Raw genomic sequence first — 21,296 nt, forward strand, 5'->3', positions numbered from 1 at the left:
AAAAATATCAGTTATCGGATCCTAAAATGGGCCTTCTTGGAAAGATGATGTTGGGGGTTTGGGTGCACATAGCTATTTTTTTTTAATTTTTTAATTATAGTTGACCTACAATGTTCTGTCTGTTTCTGCTGTACAGCGAAGTGACCCAGTCATACACACACACATAACACACACACACACACACACACATTCTTTTTCTCATATTATCTTCTATCATGTTCTATCACCAGTGATTGGATATAGTTCCCTGTGCTATACAGCAAGACCTCACTGTGCACATAACTATTTTCTTTACAGCTTTGAACTTGAAGGGAAGGCATGAAGCCAAATGCACCATGGTATCTATGGCTCAGGCCAATCTTTAAAGCCCCCGGAAACAGCCGACTCTCCCTGCGTCTGGCCTAGAGAGAAAGTGAGTAAGTGAGAGGGAGAGAAAGTGAGAAGTAGCAGACAGGAAAGCTACTTAAAAATCTTTCCTTTCTGGGAGTTCCCACTGGGCACAGTAGGTTAAGGATCCAGCATTGCCATGCTGTGGCATAGGTTGCAGCTATGGCTTGGATTGATGAGTACATGTCATGAGTACATTAAAAAAAAAAAAAAAAACCCTCTCCTTTCTGGACACTTGAACTTCATGCTATGTACGTTAAAAAAAAAAGAAAGAAAGAAAACTATGCCTTCCAAGAAATTAGTCAAGGCATGAGAGCACTTTTGGAGTCTAGAAATTACAACTCTTATTTTTGAAACGATGGGCTTATATGAACAAACAAGGAGATGAATAAATAAGAAAATAGCAGAGGGGAGGGAATCCCTTCTAACAGAGTCATTTAGTTCAGCATGTGGCGGGGAACTCAAGAAATTTAGCCTGAGAGAAAAGGCAGAGGTAGTCGAGAGCAAAAGGAGGCTGAATTGTACAAATGAATAGCGTTTCTATCATTTTTTTAAACTTCCTTCAGGTAAAGAGCTTGGCATTTACGTTTTTGGAGGAAGACTAGATGAACCGTTATGTCTGCTTATTTCTGCTTCCATCTCTTGATATGAATCAGTATAGCAACATACAACTTACTGAGTTGTGGTGATCGGAAATTACATATATAAATTTAGCTCACCGACGGATGGGAGCCAGTGAACTTTTCTTTAAGTGACCAGACAGTAAACTGGTTTGACTCTGCAGCCAGTGGTCTGTCACAACTATTACATTCTGCTGTAGTAGATAAAGCAGCCCTAAACATGACATCAGTGAATGAGCATGGATGGGTTCCAATAAACCTTTATGTACAAAACTAAGGTGGCACCTGGCAGTTTGCTGATGCTTGCTGGAATATAGTAGTTAGTTACTAAATGATGACCTGATTATAAAACCAAATACAGATTTGAAATGGACAGGAAGGAAACTAGCCTTGTGTTGAAAGCCTGTTCTAGCCCCGTTTCGTGCCAAGCCTTATGCTAGAGGCTTTTCTCTAAGTGTAATCATTTATCTTGTCGTCTGTTATGAGATCCGGGTGAGATGGGTATTATTATGCTTATTTGGAACTTAAATCTCGACTCCGGGACCCTAACATCAAAGGCAGAGGCAGCTTCTGGACCCCAATTTGTGATTCTAACATGTGCTCTCAACTACTACCTTGGGGTGACTCATCAAGCAACTTCCCGCAGTTCATATAAGGTGAAAACTTAAATGAGCACAACTTGATAAAGAGAACAGGCACCTTCGGCTTCCATTTCCCACATCTTGAGCAGCAATCTGGTGGCTAGCTATCTGTGTGTAAGCACAGAAATATTTGACCTCTGTCTTTCTCCCAGAGCCTCTGGCTGGACCTCACATTTCATATACTTCCCCTTTGGAGAAAGCTGAAGCCAGGGTGTATTGTTTGCAAATGCTTATTGGATTCTAGGCAGATGTTGGCAAGTTTTATTTGGCCTGAGATGGAGTTTCAGAGTCTGCTGAAGCCTGGCTGTGTTCACTGATCATCTTAGCCAAAAAGAACTTCTAATTAGGGTGATACCCTGCTTATGTCTACCTATGGAGCTAGGTTTCCCCACTCTGGGCATGCTTATTTCAGCCCAAGTTGTTTGTTCAGCTTTCTGCTATAGATCCAGAGAGCATATTTACACTCTTTTTTACCATCTATGAAGCCTTGTGCTCTGCACAGAATTTATCAGCCAGTGTTTCAAGATGTTCTTAGGTCAATGTTCTATGGAAAAGGGTGCTTGTGTTCAAATAAGCTTGAGGGTACTGGGTTAAACATAGCTGAACCAATCAAGTGGTGCAGGATTTCTCAGATCAAGCACTTTTCTACCCTGAGTCTCCACCTGGCTTCTGATCACATTTAGAATAAAATCCCAATGCCTCGCCACTGCCTGCAGAGCCCTTTTCTCATCTCCACATCTCATCCTAGTTACAAGAGCGCTGCCCCCCCACCCCCCACGAATCATTATCTAATTCTGCTCCTTGTTTTAGGTTTCTTCTTTAGCAAGAATCTATGGGAAATTGTATTCTAAGTTTGATTCCTTTATATTGTGTAACTTCTTTCATCATAAGCCCCATGAATAAAGATTCTTGCATGACTTGTTTTCCATTGTATCTCTAGCCCTTAGAATTGTACATTGAATGAGCATATGAGCAAATGAGCACTTTCAAAAACAGGACACTTTTGGCCGAAGAACACTTTTTTAGGTGCATCTCATGAGAAGGCTGTTCCACAGGACACGCTTTGGGGAGTTACTTCTCTGGCAGAGTCTCATTGCCAAGAACTACTTGGACAATAGTTACCAACAACAGCAACAACACTAGAATATTTACATTCAGTGCCAGTGTCTGTGCTAAGCGTGCCCTTCTACTATGACTGTGTCCTTTAATCATCACAGGAACCTTATGCAGCAGGTGTTATTATTTTGCCTTTAATATAGATAAAGAAAATGAGGCTTAGGGAAGTTAGGTAATTTGATTAAGATCCCATAGCAAGCAACTAACAACTAGCCCTTGAACCTAGAACTTTCCTGATGCCAAAGCGATTCTTAACCATTACCCAATCCTTTCCCTGGGTTGTGAATTTCTCCATGCCCTGAGATTGAGAGCTCCTTGTCTTCATCCCTCGTTTACCCTCTCCTTCCTCCCACTAGTTGTAGACAGATCCTTGTTATAATTGCCAGGTTTTCCGTATCTCTTGTGACTCAGCCCCAAATCCCCGGACGGGCTTCCTCTGTCCTTGGTACTGGTTTTTCAAAATCCCAGGCGGTACAAACTTTAATCCTGGGAGCCACCTCTGAAAACAAAGACATTCCTTGAAGTCTGCATCCTGAGATGGTTTCCTGTCCCAGGGCTGGACTGGCTTCCCCCCGCCTCCGCCCTGTCACTTGTTATGGCGTCACTTTGCACAGTTGAGAGCCTAGAGAGCAAAGCATGGAAACCACTTGCAGTTCTGGGCTTTCTGGTAAGGAAGAAGAATCCCAAATCTGGGACATAGCAAGGGCTCCTGTCTGTTATTGAAGACAACAGCTTTGATTTCAGTTGTACTTGATTTTAGATAAACTATATACAGATTCCCCTCTTAAAAACTTTATTGGCAGGAGGATCTGGCCTACCTGCAGATAATTCCAGAATGATAAAGTGATGATAGAGAGAAACCTGAGGTGGGATAGGATGATGCAAGTGGCATCTACTCTGCCTGGAGGAGGGGGGGTCCTGAACTGAATTTTGAAGGGAGACTATGAGTAGATGAAAAACATAGGGAAGGGCATTCTAGGGAAGAAGGAATGACATTTGGGAGGGCCTAAAAAGCATGAAATGGTTGGTGTGGAAAGCACAAATTGTAGCTGAAGTTACAAGGTCTGTTTAGAGACCAGGGGCAGATCATGGAGAAAATTGAATGCCCAGTTAAGGGTGTGAATTCTTCCTATGGCCAAAAGAGAACCATTTTGAAAGTTTATGCCTAGGGGTGTTGATTTCTACAGCCCAAGGTTGAGGGGAAGATGGGATCGGAAGGGAAGGCTGATGGATGAGGAGTAGTAGAGAAACAGTTGCAGTGGTCCATCTGTGAGAAGCTGTGACCTGAGATGCATGATGATGGCGAGGGTAGGAGGCCGTGAGCTGATTTGCTTGTCCAGGCCGTGGAGTCCATAGATTCGGTGTATGATGGGGTAGTACCAAAAGGTAGGAAAGGAGAGAGAATTAACCCTCGAGTTTAGTCTTCATTATAATATCTGCTAAGAGAGGAATAGATTGAAGTTGGGAGCTGGGATGGGGGGTGGGCCATGGGTGAGTTTCAGTTTTGGCCACTGAATTGTCTTGCACTTGAATAAACTACATCTGAAGTCATGGCCTTGGAAGATCCTACCCCAAGGTTATGTTCAAGAGGAATTATGGCTCCGCATTGAACCATGACATCTCTTGTAGAGTACCTGACTCCCTGTCAAAAATGGGTAAGAAGCTTAAATGAGACAGTGCACCTTAGTGGTTGCCCTAGGTATTGACTGCTACTCTAAGTGCCAGTAGGTTGGATGAACTTGGTAAGAAATTGTCAGAAACCAGTGACATTGGAGTGTTGGAAGCAGTGGCAGGCACACTCTAAGACTGGCCTCAACGATATACCTCCTGCTGTTCACATCCTCATTAATAATTCTTTCTCCTTGATTGTGGGATGCTCTGGTGGCTAGCTTCTAACCCACAGAATATGGCTAAGGCGATGTGTACCATTAGGCTACATGGGATTGTGACATCTGTCTTATCTGTAAGCACTCTCTTTTGATGGCTTTGATAAAGCAAATGGCTGTGTTGAAGTGGCCCATGTGGCAATAAAGTGAGGGTGGCCTCAGGCCAACAGCCAGCAGGGAACTGAATTCAACCAACAGCTGCATAAGTGAGCTTGGAAGCTAATCATTTCCTAGTTGAACCTTCTGATGAGACCTCGATCCTAGCCGACCCTCTTGTGATTGTAGCCTCTTGAGAGACCATGAAGCAGAACATCCATCTAAGCTGTGCTGGGAATCCTGACCTACAGACACTGTAAGGTAATAAGTGTGTGTCGTTCTAAATGACCAGATTTTGTGGGAATTTGTTATGCAGCAATAGATCACTAATACACAAGTCTCCTTGGCTCAGTCTGTGTGTGTCAAAGCTGTTCAGAGAAGAAAATTCTATTAATTTTTTCCTTTCTAAGCAATGTATTAACTCTGACACTTTTAATCTTGTCCCCAGCTTCCAAGAATAAGAGTTAGAAGACCTAGGGTGCAGTGCTGATCCTGTTGCCAACTGGCATGAGATCTTAGAAGGACTTTTTCCCTTCTCTGTGTCTTACTTTCACCATCTATACAATGAGGGAAGATAAACTAGGCCAGCAATTTTCAAAACCTTTTTTTTTGGCCATAGAACTCTTTCATCAAATGACATTTCAGGAGGAAGCTCGGTGCGCAAAACAGATAAAAGTGAGGGGCTTTAGTCGACATAAGGTTGCGTCTTAGCCTTCCCATCTCTCCATGGCAGCCCCATAACACCCCGGAGGAGCCTTTTAAATCTAGTCTCCAAGCCCTGGCTTAGAGGTTACTAAGGAGCCCTTTTAGTTTCAACATTCCATGGATAGTAGGGAGGTTTTTCAGAACAGCTCACCTATAAATCGGAGCATCCTTCTGTGGCATCTCTGAATAGAGCTACCTCTGCGCTACCATCCCAGGACCAGGACATAAGTACCCTGGAGAGCAGGCTGCTTCCCTGGGGGCACCATTAAAAGGTGCATCTACCCTTTCAGGAGCCTTTTTTTTTTTTTTTTTTCAGGGCCATACCAGTGGTACATGGAGGTTCCCAGACTAGGAACTGAATAGGAGCTGCAGCTGCCAGCCACAGCCACAGTAACACCAGACCCAAGCCATGTCTGTGACCCATGCTGCAGCCCATGGCAACGCCACATGCTTACCCCACTGAGCAAGGCCATGGCTCTAACCTACGTCCTTATGGATAATGATTGGGTTCTTAACTCACTGAGCTGCAACAGGAACTCCCTCAGGAGCCTCTTTTGACTTTCAGAGCTAAGCAACAGGTGAGCTCCCTCTGTTGCATCTAAGCTCCTTAGATCTGTGCCTTTCCCAGACTGTCTCTTCCCTGGATGGAAAGACATGGCATCCTTGTCTGGATGTATTCACAGTCGCTATTATTGTTGTTGTTGTTGTTTTTGTATCTTGGTGCTACCCTGGATGCAGTGTTCGTGTGGGTCTCTGGCTGGCAGGGAGTCCAGTGTTGCTCTAGGTTCTTTGTGCTGGCTGTGGTGTGTCCCTTCTGCAGTGAGGTTATGTGTGTCCATGTTGCATGGCAGGCCTAGCAGAGTTCCTCAGGCCATTGCTATTAGCCAGGCTTTCCCTGCGTTGCATCTGTGGGCATAGAGCTTTGAACAAAAATATACTGACTTGTACTCAATATGCAGTTTCCTATCTTTTTTTTTTAAACTTCCAAGTATGGTTTTACCCCGAACACATCTCTGGTGATTAAAATTAAGCTCCCCCATTCCTACGACGTATCCCCTTGCCTAAAGCCCACCCCTGTCAATTCTCTTATAGGTGATAAGCTGCCTCTCTCTGAACTTTTAAAATGTGAATTTTCCTCCCACAAGTAGCCTGCTGTCTCTAACCTCTTTTCTCATCTGGAAAATGGGAATCATACTTGAACGTCCAGTGACACAGGGAAGCAGGCACAGTTTTGGGAGTGAGGCACTTTTTGGAGTCCCTGGAGAGGACCCCTAGCACCCCCACTTTCTACTTCGTGCCAGTGACAACCTTTTGTGGCCTCAGTTTACTTATCTGTAAAATAATATTTGGTTGCTTGGAAAATCTGAGAGTGATGCACAGAAAAGTTATTTTAGACATTTATACACGTGTGAGTACCCTGCTTTATTAGAGATCTATCAGGCCTGTGAAAATGCTTCATTCACCATAGGGCAGCATTCAGAAGCCAAGTGGCATCGAGCTATTGTTCATTCACTTGGGGACTGCAGAGTTTCTTCAACCACAACTACTGAAGACCTGACACCTGCCGCGAGTGGCTAAGCTCTGGGGAGGATGAGCTCCAGCAGTCGGGGTTCCTGCCTCACTGCTGCTCTTGGCCTCAAAGGTGTGCCATCAGGTGGGGGGCAGGGAGGACATCATGAGGGTAGCTGTGGTGCACGGAGGTCAGTAGGGGTCGCGCAGAATTCCACGGGAACGGGAGTTCCCGTAGTGGCTCAGTGGTTAACAAACCCAGCTAGGAACCATGAGGTTTCGGGTTCAATCCCTGGCCTCACTCAGTGGGTTAAGGATCCGGCGTTGCCGTGAGCTGTGGTGTGGGTCACAGACGCGGCTCAGATCCCGCGTTGCTGTGGCTATGGCATAGGCTGGTGGCTACAGCTCGATTCGACCCCTAGCCTGGGAACCTCCATATGCCACAGGAGCGGCCCAAGAAAAGGCAAAAAGACAAAAAAAAAAAAAAAAAAAAAAAGAATTCCACGGGAACTGTTAGAGGGCTTTGTCAGCCTGCCTTGCTCATGTGTGCATCCGAGCTTCACATCTCCGGCTGGCAGGAGGGACAGGGGTAGATCAGGCTTCACCCTCCCGCAGCTTCGAGCCCCTTAGAGGAGACATGTGACACTAGACATCATAGGATGCTTCTTTAATTATAGTGTCTGCAGGGAGTGGGCCCTGAAGGGGCAAGCTGGAGAGAGCAGCGCGGCCACCTCCTGAAACGAACACCAGGGTCAGAGAGACACCCGGCCTCTGACGCTCTCTGGGGCTTGGCTCTGTCTGCTGTCAGAGATGAATAGTACCTTACCTCCGAACGTGACCGTTACAACCACTTTCTCAGGACTTGGAACTGGGTTTGAGTTCTGGCGACCAGGCATGGTGTTGGGGAAGCTACTTAAACTTTTCCAGCCTCAGGTCCTCTGGGTTTGAATTGGGGAAGGAGGGTGGTTATACTTGCTAGAGGCAATTGTTGATGATTCAATGGCATCATGCCTATTGAGTACACAGTGAATATTAGTTATTCCCTTCAGTCCCTCCTAGAAGAACTTTTGGAAACGTTCACATCGAAGCTGCTAAGCTGGTAGTAGCCAGCTCACCTTCCCCAGGGCAAGCGTTGATCAGCTAAAGCAATCTGTCTACTTTCTTTCTTTCTTTCTTTTTTTTTTTGTCTTTTTAGGGCCGCACCCAAGGCATATGGAGGTTTCCAGGATAGGGTTCAAATCGGAGTTACAGCTGCTGGCCTACACCACAGCCACAGCAATGCCAGATCCAAGCCACATCTGTGACCTACATCACAGCTCATGGCAACGCTGGATCCTTAACCCATAGAACGAGGCCAGGGATCAAACCTGCAACCTCATGGTTCCTAATCGGATTTGTTTCCACTGCGCCCTGACAGGAACTCCGCAAGCTACTTTCAGAGCTTATGAAATATCTCTGGCTCTTGACATAGTGGAGGTTAAAAGACCAAGCAAAGCTATTTGAGTTACCATGACTGCATAATTAAGGACCTATTAATTTCAGGATATTTCAAAAATCTGAGACAACATGGCATGCAACAATTTTTTTTTTTTTTTTCATTTTCACTCACAATAGACTGAAAATACACATGGAAGGGATTTTCCATTCACGGTCTACTTTCAACGTGGGCATCTGACTTTTATTCCATGATTAAGGGTCCAAAGGACTGATGAGTGTTGAATGAGGTTGTTGCTAAAGTTAAGGGAGAAAAAAATGAGACAAGGGAGAAGGAAATGGAAAAAGGATTTCTGGGCTTCAGGGCCAGAATAACTTAAAAAAACAAACAAACAAAAAAAAAACAGTCTGGTTACCAGGGTTAGAATCAGGTAGGCACATAGGCTTCTCTTCCCTGCAAAGACGGTCACAGGGTGCGTAGAGCTGCTTATGGTAGGTAAGGGCACGGCTCTTTGTCTTAGATGGAATTATGGCCTAGCGTTTACAGGAGTCTAGGGAAAGTTTTCCTTCTTGGAAAGGAGCCTTCATCTAATGTTTCCCACATGTGGAAGGTGTTCATACTAGCCTGGGATTAGATTCAAGGGGATTCCCTGTGATCTTCTCAAAGTGACAAGTGATTGAACCCTAACCCCGGGGGAATTTGTGGCTCTGAGTCTGCAACCATTTCCTGATCGCCCTGGGAGTCACTGCCCAGAGGCAGGGCACACGGGTTTCACTTTATCTCCCAATCAGCCCTTTTAAAGCCAGATGCTTCGTTCCCCTGGCTCTCACAGAGGGTGCGGGCACGGGTACAGCTCCCACCTGTTGAGCGCGGCGAAGCCTGTGCCTGTTTTTCTGGGATGAAACTCAGCGGTAATGACCTGACCACTGCCTCTGGTGTCATTCTTCTCTCTCCCGGGGCTGAAATTTGACCTTTCCTGTTCCCAGGCAGAGAATTCCACCACCATGGGCTGACCTTTCCTGAGCACCATGAAAAATGAGATATGCAGGGCTATTCTGCAAAATCAATAGACACCAATGCCAGTTGAGGGCTTCACTGCTGTCTCGACAAGTCACTGACAGGCATCATTCAAGGTTCCGCATGAGGTCTGCCCTGACTGACTTCGGGAGGCAGTGCAGCCTTGTGGAAAGGAAGTAGGTTTCAGTCCAAAAGTTTGGGTTCAAAGCCAACTCTGTTCCTCACTTATGGAAAATCCTTAGATGCCTCACTTTATTTCCTTGGGCCTCGATTTCTCTGGCTATAAAATGGGCCCAGTAATTCATAACTGGCAGTGTTAGAGTGAGAATTCAATGAGACCCTATAGGCAGAACCTCGTGTCACATAGGTGTTAACTTTCGATTGTGTGTGTTTTATCATCACAGAGAGGTTGTGTATTGAGTCAATTAAATGTCTGTCCCCTACTCTCTCTGCATTTCTAACTGCTGTGACTTCAGTGTGGGGGGACTTGTGCCTTGAGCCAGCTGGATATTCTTCCCTTTAAGAAGACACGGCTGTTTGTAGAAATCCAGAGGGAACAGAGGCTAGGTGTTCTCAGCCCATTGTGAGCACTAGAGAGGGCAGGATTAAGGGGGATATGTTTTTCATTCTGTCAGCTTGAATTCCCCTTCCAAATTCCATTCTGGTTATACGATCGGGCTACCGCTGTATTTACGGGTGGCCAAAGTCTGGCTGGAGAGGGAGGTTTAGTCAGAAAGAACATTTTTTTTTTTTTTTTTTTCTGCTAAAGGCAGTTGAAGAAGCAGCATCATTCAGAAGGAACGTGGGAATGGGCCTCTGATGTGGGGGGGTCACAGGGACCTGGGTCTAAACACTGGCTCTGTCCCTCTGCATTCTGCCACTTATTCTCTCTGCTTTTCAAGCCATGTCTTTGTCCAAGAGGTATGGTCCCTTTGTCAAAGACATGGGGACACTTAGTGAGATGAGCCATGGCAAGGGCCTCTAGCTAAGAGAGTGGGTTCTCCATGTGTTTTGGCCATTGTTATCATCACAACTAATTAAAAGAAGCATCCTTTGTTAAACATTTTAAACTTATAGCATATATTTCTGTCTACCATACGGCTTGGGGAATTACTCGGACTTCCGTTGGACGTGAAGGGGCACAAATCCTTGTCAAAGTGCAAAACCGCCACCTGAATGCACGCCCCCAGCTTCGTGATTTTTGACCGTGTTTTGTGTGTTCAAGATTCTGTGGAAATGTCCCAGCGGCTGAGGGCCGTGGAGTGAGTTTTGGTCCCTCCCTCACCACTTCAATCCAGTCGATCCCACATTTACCTGTCATATATGGAGGTTTGGCCACATCATTTCAGTTTCACTTAATGAATATTTCCACTGCTAAAAATAACTTTGAAACCCCCTGTCTGCGAACATTAATCTTGTACAAGCTCCTGTAAATTGATAAGCAGAAAAACCTCCATTTATGGAGTGCTTACTATGTTCTAGGTACTCTGCCAAGAGTTTGATACATATTATATCCCTTGAGTGTCACAAGAGCCCTATGAGATATAGGCAGTCATCCTGTTTCTATGGACCCCAGAGCTGATGGCTGGAGGGTCATTCATTTAGTGTGTGTGGAGGGGTGCTTAGTGGAGATGGGATAGGGAAGCTGAGCTTTTCAAAGCATAGGAAAAAAACTAACCTAACAATTGGAGAGTTTAACAACACCCCTCAGTCCTTTTCCAGTTTGCATTGTTTGAGCAAATCAGAGAATATTCATATTCATTTTCTTTTCCCCAAACACCACCACCTCCCTGCAATACACAGGTTCAAAGAGCACTCACTTCCATCTGGTGCATAGGGCTGGAGCCCCACGGTGCCAGCAAACTTTCACCGGTTTCTATAGCCCTGGACAAAGCTCCCCTAAGTCCTAAGTTGGCTCTGCCACATCGCAGGACAAGGCAGGAAGCTGGCTGGGGTGGGCAGCAGGTTTTATTTCTAAAGCACATCTGGGAAAGCTCCATGAAAAGGGGGAAAGGGTGCCCAAAAACATGAAGGAGAGGCATTCAGTCTTCAAGTGGGGCTCTCTGTCCGCTCTCCCCCGGACGGAATATGTTTCCAGAGAGTCCTCCAGCAGCATGGTACTTTATAGCCAACAGCCTTAGCATCTGCAGATGCCCAAACTCAAAACTTTGTGCACGCTGGAGTCAGGACTCGACTTTTACATCCAGCCCAGGCTGCTCCCTTTCCTCCCAACCTGTGCCACCATCACCTCCAGCTTGCAAAATACAGCCAAGAATCTGACCTGCCAGCCTAGTGAGACGGCCTTAGCTCTGGTGAGATAAAAAGACAAGGAACGGTGTGTGGGGGGGGGGGCGGGGGTGAGGGATGCACAAGAAACCATCCCAGATTGGCTCAGTGCCTCTTTTAACTTCCGAGGTGGTGGCAATTTGGGGCAATGATGACAGTTCCCTAAACTTCCAGTTCTTAAGCCCTCACGCTTCCAATCTCTTTACACTTTATTTTCTCATGACAACAAACGGTTTTTGTCCCCATTTTAGAGACGCGAAAACTGAGGCTCAAGGAGGTTACATATGTTCACAGAGTCCGGTGTGTGTGTGGTGGGGACACTAAAGGGATCCTTGGCTTTAAAACCCCAGCTCTTAATCCCCTTCCACAGTCGGCCAGGGGAAGGAGAGCTTCCCATCCCCTGGGGGGCAGATGTTTCTTGGGGCTCTCTGCGATGAGAGGTGAGGAGGGAGAGGTGATTCTAGAAAGATACTGCTGGCTCAGAGCACTGCAAACATGCCCAGAGACCTGTGAGTCAGGAAGCATCCGTGGGGAGTCCCGCCCTTCAGAACAGGAGCCGGGGTCCGCCACTCCGCCACTCCCATCTTGCTGTCTGCGCTTGTCCACCTGGCCTTCTCACATCTCTCCCCCAGCCCACATCCCTCTCCCCGTCTGACGACAGGGCGGATGTTGTGGAATGAGGGGCTTGAAGCACAACTCTTTGTAAACTGTAGGGTAGGGGCTGTCTAGATGTAAAACTGCACATTCTCTCTAGCATCCTCTCTGACTCTTCCCCTAACCCACCCCCAGGTAAGGCTATGAGCAAACACTACTTTCAAACTCCACTTCCTTAACCCCCAAACGGAAATATTCATAGGTCGATCAGCCAGGTAGGGAGTTAGGAGAACATTCTTGCTTTCCCCCTGAAGAACGGCAGAGATAAAAACTTTCCCCCAAAGTTCCTTCCATTTGGAACTATTCACAGAGCTAAAACAAGCACACAGAAATCTACAAGACTGGAAGGGGGCGTGTAGAAAACCTTCAAGGTGCATCCGATCATAGCAAACACCCCATTTTGCCAGCAGCAGAAGTTTTGTAATTAAGAAACCACAATCCCCTTGGTGCGGGGGCATGTAAACAGTACATCATAATCATCTTTGATGATGAGGGTGAAACAGACTTACCTTTCCGGAGTTGAGAAAGACTAGATCCTTGAGCGAAGCAGCTCCATGGAACAAGAACCGGGGTGTGAGCAGACACTGCCCCGGTCGTCCTGAGCCCCGCTGCCTTTGTGCGGAGGACGGCGGGATGTGTGCCTGCGCGGGAGAGCGTGTGACAGTAGGCAGGCTGTGGCCGGTGCAGCCAGCTTTGGCTGGCTTATATAGCAAGCGCCTGCCTCTGTAATGGGACGCCTCGCCTCCAGACATCCTTTCCCACTTTTTCAGTTGGTGAATTAAAGGAACAGCCCTCCCGGCGGAACAGGGTTAGCTCATGAAAGACGCCCTCACTCCCAGCTCTCTGCCAGGAACAGAACCTATTTGCATACAATTTATTGCAAAAGTAGGAATTCCCGCCTCCCTAGCCTTCTGCCCCCGACTGGGAGCAGCTGTTAGTGAAGTGTGATTTTTGCTTTGCTCCCCAAACGGGATTTTCTAATTGTGAGACAGAAGCCCAGGGAGCGAGAGGGCCAGGCTCAGCAGCTCTGGCTATCCCCCTGGCAGGCTGTAGAAACGAGACCCGGGCTCTCCGGGCTCTGGGCAGCAGCTGCTCAGTGGCAACTCGGAGAAAGCAGAGGAGCCGAGCTGAATTCCTGGAAAGAGGAGATAAAGCCTTTCAAAAGCCTGGGGTGTTTTGAGTTTCTCTGGGCCAGCAGGGAGATAACCCAGGATTAGTTCTCAGCAGGTGGGAAAGGCGCTGGGAGCACAGATCAGTCCCGCTTTTCTTTGGCAGGGAGGGAGCCATGCCCAGCTGCCCGGAGGTTCATGGTCTCAGCCCCAGTGCCCTACAGGGGAGCAGCTTTTGGACTCTGTTCCAGCCCTGTGCGTGGTTCTAAGCTTCCTCTCCTAAAGAAAGTTCTCAGAGGTTTCTTCTCAATGCTGAAAAGTGTCCAACATAAGGAAAAAAAAAAAAAAAAGTAACACATTAATCTTTGAAACATCAGTGTGCCTTTGCTCTCCAGCGCGCCGTGGTTCCCTTCCAAGCTCTGAGTCACCCTCACCGGTTAGCTTGGTGGTTAGCATGCTCCGGGTATCCTCAGGGCTCGCACAGGCATGGGAGGGAGCGAGGAAGAGGGGAGACCAGGGCACCCATGCTGGAGCTTGTCACAGCACTTGGGATCTGGGGATCATGGAGGGAAATGAGGCATCAGTTGACCTGTAGCTCCTCCTGGACCTTCCTTTATTAAGTCTTTACTAGGTGCCATGCAAGGTATTTTACAGACATTATTTCACTATGGCCTCACAACCAGCAGGTGTGAGAGGCACATGACAAGCTGTCCCTTGTACAGATGAAGAAACTGAGGTTCAGGGAAGCAAGGAACCTCCTTGAGGGAACACACCTGGGGAGCATTGGGATGACAACGCTGGGCTCCATGGTTCTCTCTGTTACTCATCACTGCCCAGGAACACTGTAAGATGATATATATATCATCTTACAGTGTTCCTGGGATTTGGGGGTATATATATATATATTTTTTTTTAATTTTAACGATTTTTATTTTATATATATTTTATATATATTTTATTTTATATATATTTTTAGTTTATATATCATCTTACAGTGTTCCTGGGATTTGGGGGTATATATATATATATTTTTTTTTAATTTTAATGATTTTTATTTTATATATATTTTATATATATTTTATTTTATATATATTTTTAGTTTATATATCATCTTACAGTGTTCCTGGGATTTGGGGATATATGTATATTTTTTTTTCTTAATTTTAATGATTTTTATTTTTTCCATTATAGCTGGTTTGCAGTGTTCTGTCGATTTTCTATTGGTGAAAAATAGCAAGGTGACCCAGTCACCTATCCATGTACACATTCTTTTTTTTCTTACATTATCATTCTCTGTCATAAGTGACCAGAAATAATTCCCAGTGCTCTACAGCAGGCTCTCATTGCTTATCCACTCCAAAGGCAATAGTTTGCATCGATTAACCCCAAATTCCCAGTCCATCCCACTCCCTCCCCCGCCCCCTTGGCAACCACAAGCCGTTCTCCAAGTCCATGATTTTAAGATGATATTTGAACAAGTTCAAGCCCTGTTATATTATTACACTGCTTCCGTAATAATCACTGCCATATTTGTAAGTGGAAGATGTAGTTCTTTATTCCATAGAGCCAATTCTGAGATCTTTTTTTCTTAAGTACTAATAATGGAGGTTACAATTATCCATCTGTCTTCAGCACTGAATGCTGTCACCACCACATTTGTAATTATTATTGACGGGGCCTCAGTTTCCCCATCTGACGAAACGTGGGACAAGGAGATGTCATTCCTGTGGTCTCCCTGGCTCTGGTATGCCAGGATTCTCTCCTTAAGCGACCGTCCCAGGCAGCGAGAGAGCCCATAAATAGTCATGTCAGAAAACAGCTCATTTGAACTTTTGAACCATTTTGGCTGTTTCAAATGTTGGTTGTTTTGGAAGTTTTTAATTCTGTTTTTTTTTTTAGCCAAAGCATATTGTAGTAGCACGAGGCCATGTCCTTTTACCAGTAGCGAATGCTTCCATTTCTCTTGGCTTTCCAAAGTCTGCTGAGTTCATCTCCCGGGTAGGGAATGGAGTGTTGGAAAAGTATATAATGCATGTCATATGGCAGAGTGACTACATGGACAGAGAATATATAATCGGCACATAATTGCAATTGTATGTATATTTCAATGGGATAAGAGAGAATGTGGGAAAACGGGGTGATACACGTGGCTGCTTCTGGGAACGTCCCAAACCCAGCCCCCTGCCCTCATAGTATTCCACGGTCATTGATTAGGGACCAATCCATCCCACACCCTCAACCCTACACAACAAGTGGCTTAAGCCAGTCCCAGGGAAAACATAGCCAACTATGATCAGGCTGGTCCTTAAGACGGGAACCAGGCCAGTGGAAGAAACGAACAAGAATATTATTAAGCATTAAATTAATTATCCTAGAAGTATGCTCCAGTAGCAGAGAGATGATTAGCTTTATTTTGTGTATCTTTAGAAGAGGCATTTTATAAAAGGATTTTTCTCCAAAAAAACCTGTGTGGCATCTTAAGTCACACCTTGGCTGTTGAGTCAGAGGAGCTCAGTTAAGGCACCTGTTCCCATCCATCCCTGGACCTTTGCCTCCTCGCTTCCAGGCAAAAGGGTCTGCCTGCACCACAGGCTCTGCAATACCGGCACCTTTGCTAATGCCGTGCTCTGTCTAGAATCCTCACCCCCGCTTCTTCACATCTGCTTGGCCTCCAGTTCTGATCGAACGTACCCATGGAGCTTCCCAGATGTCTCCCACAAGGAAGGCTTCCACACACCGTGGCATTCTGTACCTCTGTTAGGACATTTGTCGCCTCTGCATGATATGATTATATGTATGTGTGTCTGGGTTTTCCTCCTACATACTCTAGGCTTCCAGAGGGCAGTGATCACGCCTGCTTTTCCTGGCGTAGCACTGAGCCTCGGGTACTGTAGGTGTTTATTGAATGAAAGATGATTTTCTTTTTTCTTTATAAATGGTATTTCAGATCCAGAAAAAGGCCTTTTCTTGAAAACAACAACTGACCCTGAGAGCAGTTCATGAACAAGGGGCGTCCTGAGAGACGGTGGTTTCCCAGTCATGCCACAGGCGGGCTGGCCGCCGTCCATGGCCCCCGGGGCAGGAAGGTCTTTGCTGTTTCTGCTGTGCCACCTGTCACATAACGTGTGGACCACAAGCTCAGTGACTCCCCTGCTTCCTCGGAAGGCAGCCCTCAGTGATCAGGAGGTTTTGCTCCCGAGGGAAGGAAAGGAGGCCCAGTAGCCACCTCGTGGCCACTAAACACAGTTCACACCTGCCCAGTGAGGCCCAGTGGAGCAGCCGGGGCCCCAGAGGCTACTGGCACTGCAGGAGGCTTTCAGGGCGCAAAGCCAGGGGTTCATGCTCCAGAGGCTGGTGACCCCCTCAAGGATGCTCTCCAGTGAGAACTCTGATCCTGTGCCCCCACCACGGGGAGGAGGGGGGAGGAGGAGAGGGAGGGTCACCGCCAGGACAGGCCCATGGAAAGATCCCCTAAGCCACCGCAGCCTTGCCGAGCCTCCCAAGGCCCCAGAGCCTGACACCACGCATAAGTGTTTATTGAATGAAAGAAGTAGTGGAAGAACAAGTGAATGTTTGACATGCTGTGTTTTATAATTCATCTTTTTTCACCCATAGAACATGAGGGAAACTAGATTTCCCAGCACATTCACCTCACAGATGAGGAGAGGGCCCCTGGAGTGGAGAAATGACTTACCCAAGGTCGCCTTGGCTGCTTTCCATGCAGACGGCCATCAGAGTCAGAACTGAGCAACCAAACCCCATCAGACATTACAGCAGAGGATGCGTATGGAATTATAACCAGTCATCCTTCTGTTGGGCGGAGGCTGCACCTCTTGGCACCTGATCTCTTCCGGTCGCGTTCTTCTCGGGACCATAAGCACGGTTTTCCCACATGAGCAGGGCAGAGTGAATGCTTGTCAACACCACCTCTGCATGGAGTTCTCAGCCAAAGACTGATTTTGTTGTTGCTCGTGTGCCGTCCTCATTCACGTGTTGCCCTGGTGGAGGCTCTGGTTTGGAGGCCAGAGGGAGGGTGGGGGTTCACCTCAGGTGAGGTCATTCTCATTTCCTTGAAGGTCCGATAGATGTAATACATTTTTTAAAATTTTATTTTATTTTTTTAATTATTTACGCAATGCAATTTTTTTTTCTCCTGTACAGCATGGTGACCCAGTTACACATACATGTACACATTCTGTTTTCTCACATTATCATGCTCCATCATAAGCGACTAGACATAGTTCCCAGTGCTACACAGCAGGATCTAATGTAATACATTTTTTTTCGAGATAGATCAGCCAATGAGTGGAGTTATGGCCAGGACCAGCACTGTCCAAGGAAGCTGAGCACCCATTTCTTTGAGAGGTCTAGCATTCACTTCCCACGGGACCCCTTGCCTCCCACTCCCCACCCCTTCTGCTCCCAACCTCTTCCTCTTCTTGGAATTCATCTAGTGTGCTAACTCCGGCCAAAAGTCCCACGTGACTCTATATTTGCCAGAAATCTCTCCAAAAGCAATGAGGAGCTCTGGCCCAACACAATGGGCTAGTCATTCAGTTAGATGCATTGGTTTAAGGTCAAGGTTGCCCGACTTGCTGTCTGCGAGGCTCTGTTCAGTGCTCTTCTTCTCCATCTCTTCTCACTTCACTTCTCCTTAGACAACAAAGGACAAGAAAGCTCAAAAATGTCATCGGTCATTGGATCAGTGGCAAGATAGAGGAGAATGTCCTGGCCTGATGGACTAGGGAGAAGCAACGAGTAAGCAGGCTGCCTGCTCAGCATGGCAAAGTGGGAAGAGCTTTGGTTGGGTCCAAAGCTCAAGAGCAGGCTTGAGTCCTGAGGCTGCGTAACTTACCGTGTGACTTTGGGCAAATCTCCTCTCTTCTCTGGCTCTTAGTGTACTGGTTACCAAATGAGTGATCACTAAGGATCCTAGCAACTTAAAAATTCTAAGTAAAAAATTCCAAAAAATAATTCAGAGGTCTCTAAGCCTTTGCACATTCTCAGCCCCTAGGATAACCTTCTTCTGACTTTATCCACATGGCACATTCCTATTTATTTTTCAAGAATTACAACTAAGACAGTTTCCATGACCTTACATTCAGAGAGAAGGGCACCTCATCCAGAATTCCTTTTTTTTTTTTTTTCAGCACATTATATATCTGCCTTTTTAGCTCATTGGACCCTGAATGCTTTGAGAGGAGACACCATAGCTTTTCATGTGCTTACTAACAGATCTGTTTATAGCCAGCATCTGTTTATTGTTGGGTTATTATTATCACTAGTTAAATATTTTGAATGTTGTTCCTGCTGATCATGGTGTTTAGACGGGCATGTGATCTGTGGCAGAATTTTTAGGTAAACCCTCAAACTTCCTTGAAATGCTTTATTAGATGATTAGAGACTTTATTGTTATCACTGATTTACTCATTCCGATCCCCAAAGAGACTGTTAAGTGTTCCCTGGGGGGAAGACCTGTGCTTTCCATCTCAGAGCATCGGGAAGTCCATGACCGGTGTTCCCAGGAAATGACTGCATGATTGGCTGAATGATGGGCAAGATGGAAAAGGCATAAGATCGGCACCAGCAGTTGGGGCTCCCATCTTCTTGACCCTTTACAAGGTGAATCATCCTGAGACAATCGTGTCTCTTCTCTGACTCTCAGATTCCTCATCAATGAGACAGAGAAAAAAAACACACCCCGCCCAGTACTGCCCAGAATAGGTGTGAAGACCAAGAACAAGAATGGAAGAGAAAGTGCTCAGTAAACTGTGATGCCCCATGCAGATTTTTTTTTTTTTTTTTTTGATGATGAATGATTTCGTCTCCAACCCTCAAATTCCAGTCTAAAGCTCACACTTGGCGCAGCTGTATTGTGCATGAATCCCGCTTCTCCCTGAAGTTTTTTCTGGGTTCCTCAGGGGTTGGCAGGGGAGAGAAGGGAGTTAAAGGCACCAGGCACTGCTTTGTCTCCCAACACTTTCTAAAGACAACCTCTTGGCTAGAGGCAAAAGGGGAAGCAGGAGAGGATTCAAAAGACCAGTGTAGCCAAGGCTAAGCTGGAAGGTCTGTAGCTGTTGAAGGACAGGGGGCGCTGGTTTTGGTCCTGTAAACACCGTGAATGATGAAGTGATGAATACAGGTGCGTCAAACCATCTCAGGACTTAACGCAGGTTTCGGGGGGAGTATGCCGCTTTGAAGTCAATGCAGATTGAGTTGCTTTGATTTATGAGTTCGATACTTGGGAGGATGTTTCATTTGCCCATTTTCCTTACTTATCTCCTTGGCTTTCCCTTCGATTTCTTTTGTGAGCAATGACGGATAACAGTGGGTCACACTGATGGAGTGGTTCCTGCTAGGTAGGCACCTTTTAAGTAGTTTCCATGTATTAAGTTCAGTGATCTTTACAGTGAGCCTATTGGGAAGATACTATCATTATTCCCATTTTGCAGATGGGAGCTGTAAAGACCAGAGAGCTTGAGGAAATTGTCCAAGACGCATGAATAATACATGTCAGCAAGAAGGTCCAAGCCCAGGCTGCGGACCCAATCCCCAGGGTCCTGTGGGGGGGGGGTGTATTTAATTTAACAGTTACTCGAAGGCAAAAATGACATTCTTGGACTGAGCTGGACCACCGTGAGTGATTATGGAGTCTGTGCATAGCAGTCTAATGAGCTAGATGGGCTTTGCTTGTGTTTCTTCAGGTTCTGTGATAGCGGGATGCAGAGAGACGTCTACATCTGTCTGTGCAGATGCTGGAATTGTGCAAGTCTCTGGCATGGATTTGGTTCTCATCCTAATTCAAGCACTCATTAGTTAGGAAAAGGAGTGGGGCCTTGAACAAATTATTTAACTTCTTGGTAATAGACCCCTCATTTGTCAAATAGATACACTAATAACTGGCACTTCTTAGAGTTATTCTCAGGATTAAAAGAAATACACTTAATCAAATGTTTATGCTTACGACACTCAAATAATCTCAGGATGATGGCTATTGGCTGTTCTCGGCAAATCATTTTTCTATTCTGGGCCTTTATTTTCTCAGCTTTAAATGATGGAAAAGATAACCTCAGAAGTATGTTCCAGAAATGTGCTCACTTTAGTAAAAAGAGTTAAGGAAAAAAATGTGTAAGCATATAAAAAATACATATGGAGTTCCCTTCTTGGCTCAGTGGAAACGAATCTGACTAGTATCCATGAGGTCGCAGGTTCGATCCCTGGCCTCACTCAGTGGGTTAAAGGTCTGGTGTTGCTGTGAGCTGTCGAGTAGGTCACAGACCCGGCTTGGATCTGGCATTGCTGTGGCTGTGGTGTAGGCTGGCACTACAGCTCCATTTTGACCCCTAGCCTGGGAACCTCCCTATGCTGTGGGTGCGGCCCTACAAAAGACAAAAATAAAAAATAAAAAAATATGCAGCACCTTTAGTTACAGGCCTTGTGATTCCCAGGTTGACCAAACAGAGTGGACTGGTTACTCTGTTCCCTCCAGCATCCTTCATAGTGTCCCCTCCATCCTTCTATGCACGTGCAACACAGAGACACACAGATACAGAAACCCACTGAGATGAGTCTTTTCTTGAAGATATGTTCAGTTTTGGTCTGAGAGATTATTTAGCTGGGAGAAAATTTTATTTGCTTCCTTTGAAAAGTAGAACTATATTTGCCTTTCCATTTAATAGCAGGTTTTAAGGGCTCGTTCTCCCATTGTTTTTCAAGTCTTCACCCATTCTGTGTCTTCAGCTGGTGCTGGAAAATTCTCCTCTGTTCGAATCAGCTGCTCGGTATTGCCAGAAGCTCCCCCAGCAGGGCCTAGAGGTTGATGCACTGCTGACCCA

At 46.1% G+C, this 21,296-nt stretch overlaps 1 protein-coding gene and 1 long non-coding RNA gene across 2 annotated transcripts in view; one reads left to right on the forward strand and one right to left on the reverse strand.

Moving 5' to 3' along the window:
- Positions 1-13,032, reverse strand: part of TNC (tenascin C) — a 96,971-nt gene extending 83,939 nt beyond the window's left edge. The window contains 1 exon segment of the mRNA NM_214230.2: positions 12,862-13,032. The gene's annotated coding sequence lies outside the window, so the exon portion shown is untranslated.
- LOC102161373 (uncharacterized) overlaps positions 1-21,296 on the forward strand; it is a 358,117-nt gene that overhangs the window by 62,208 nt on the left and 274,613 nt on the right. The gene's annotated exons all lie outside the window — the stretch shown is intronic.

The sequence above is a fragment of the Sus scrofa genome, chromosome 1 (assembly GCF_054392235.1).
Source record: "Sus scrofa isolate SSC_HxYL_T2T_F1_AM1 chromosome 1, Sscrofa_HxYL_maternal_Yorkshire_Landrace_v2.0, whole genome shotgun sequence".
NCBI lineage: Eukaryota > Metazoa > Chordata > Mammalia > Artiodactyla > Suidae > Sus > Sus scrofa.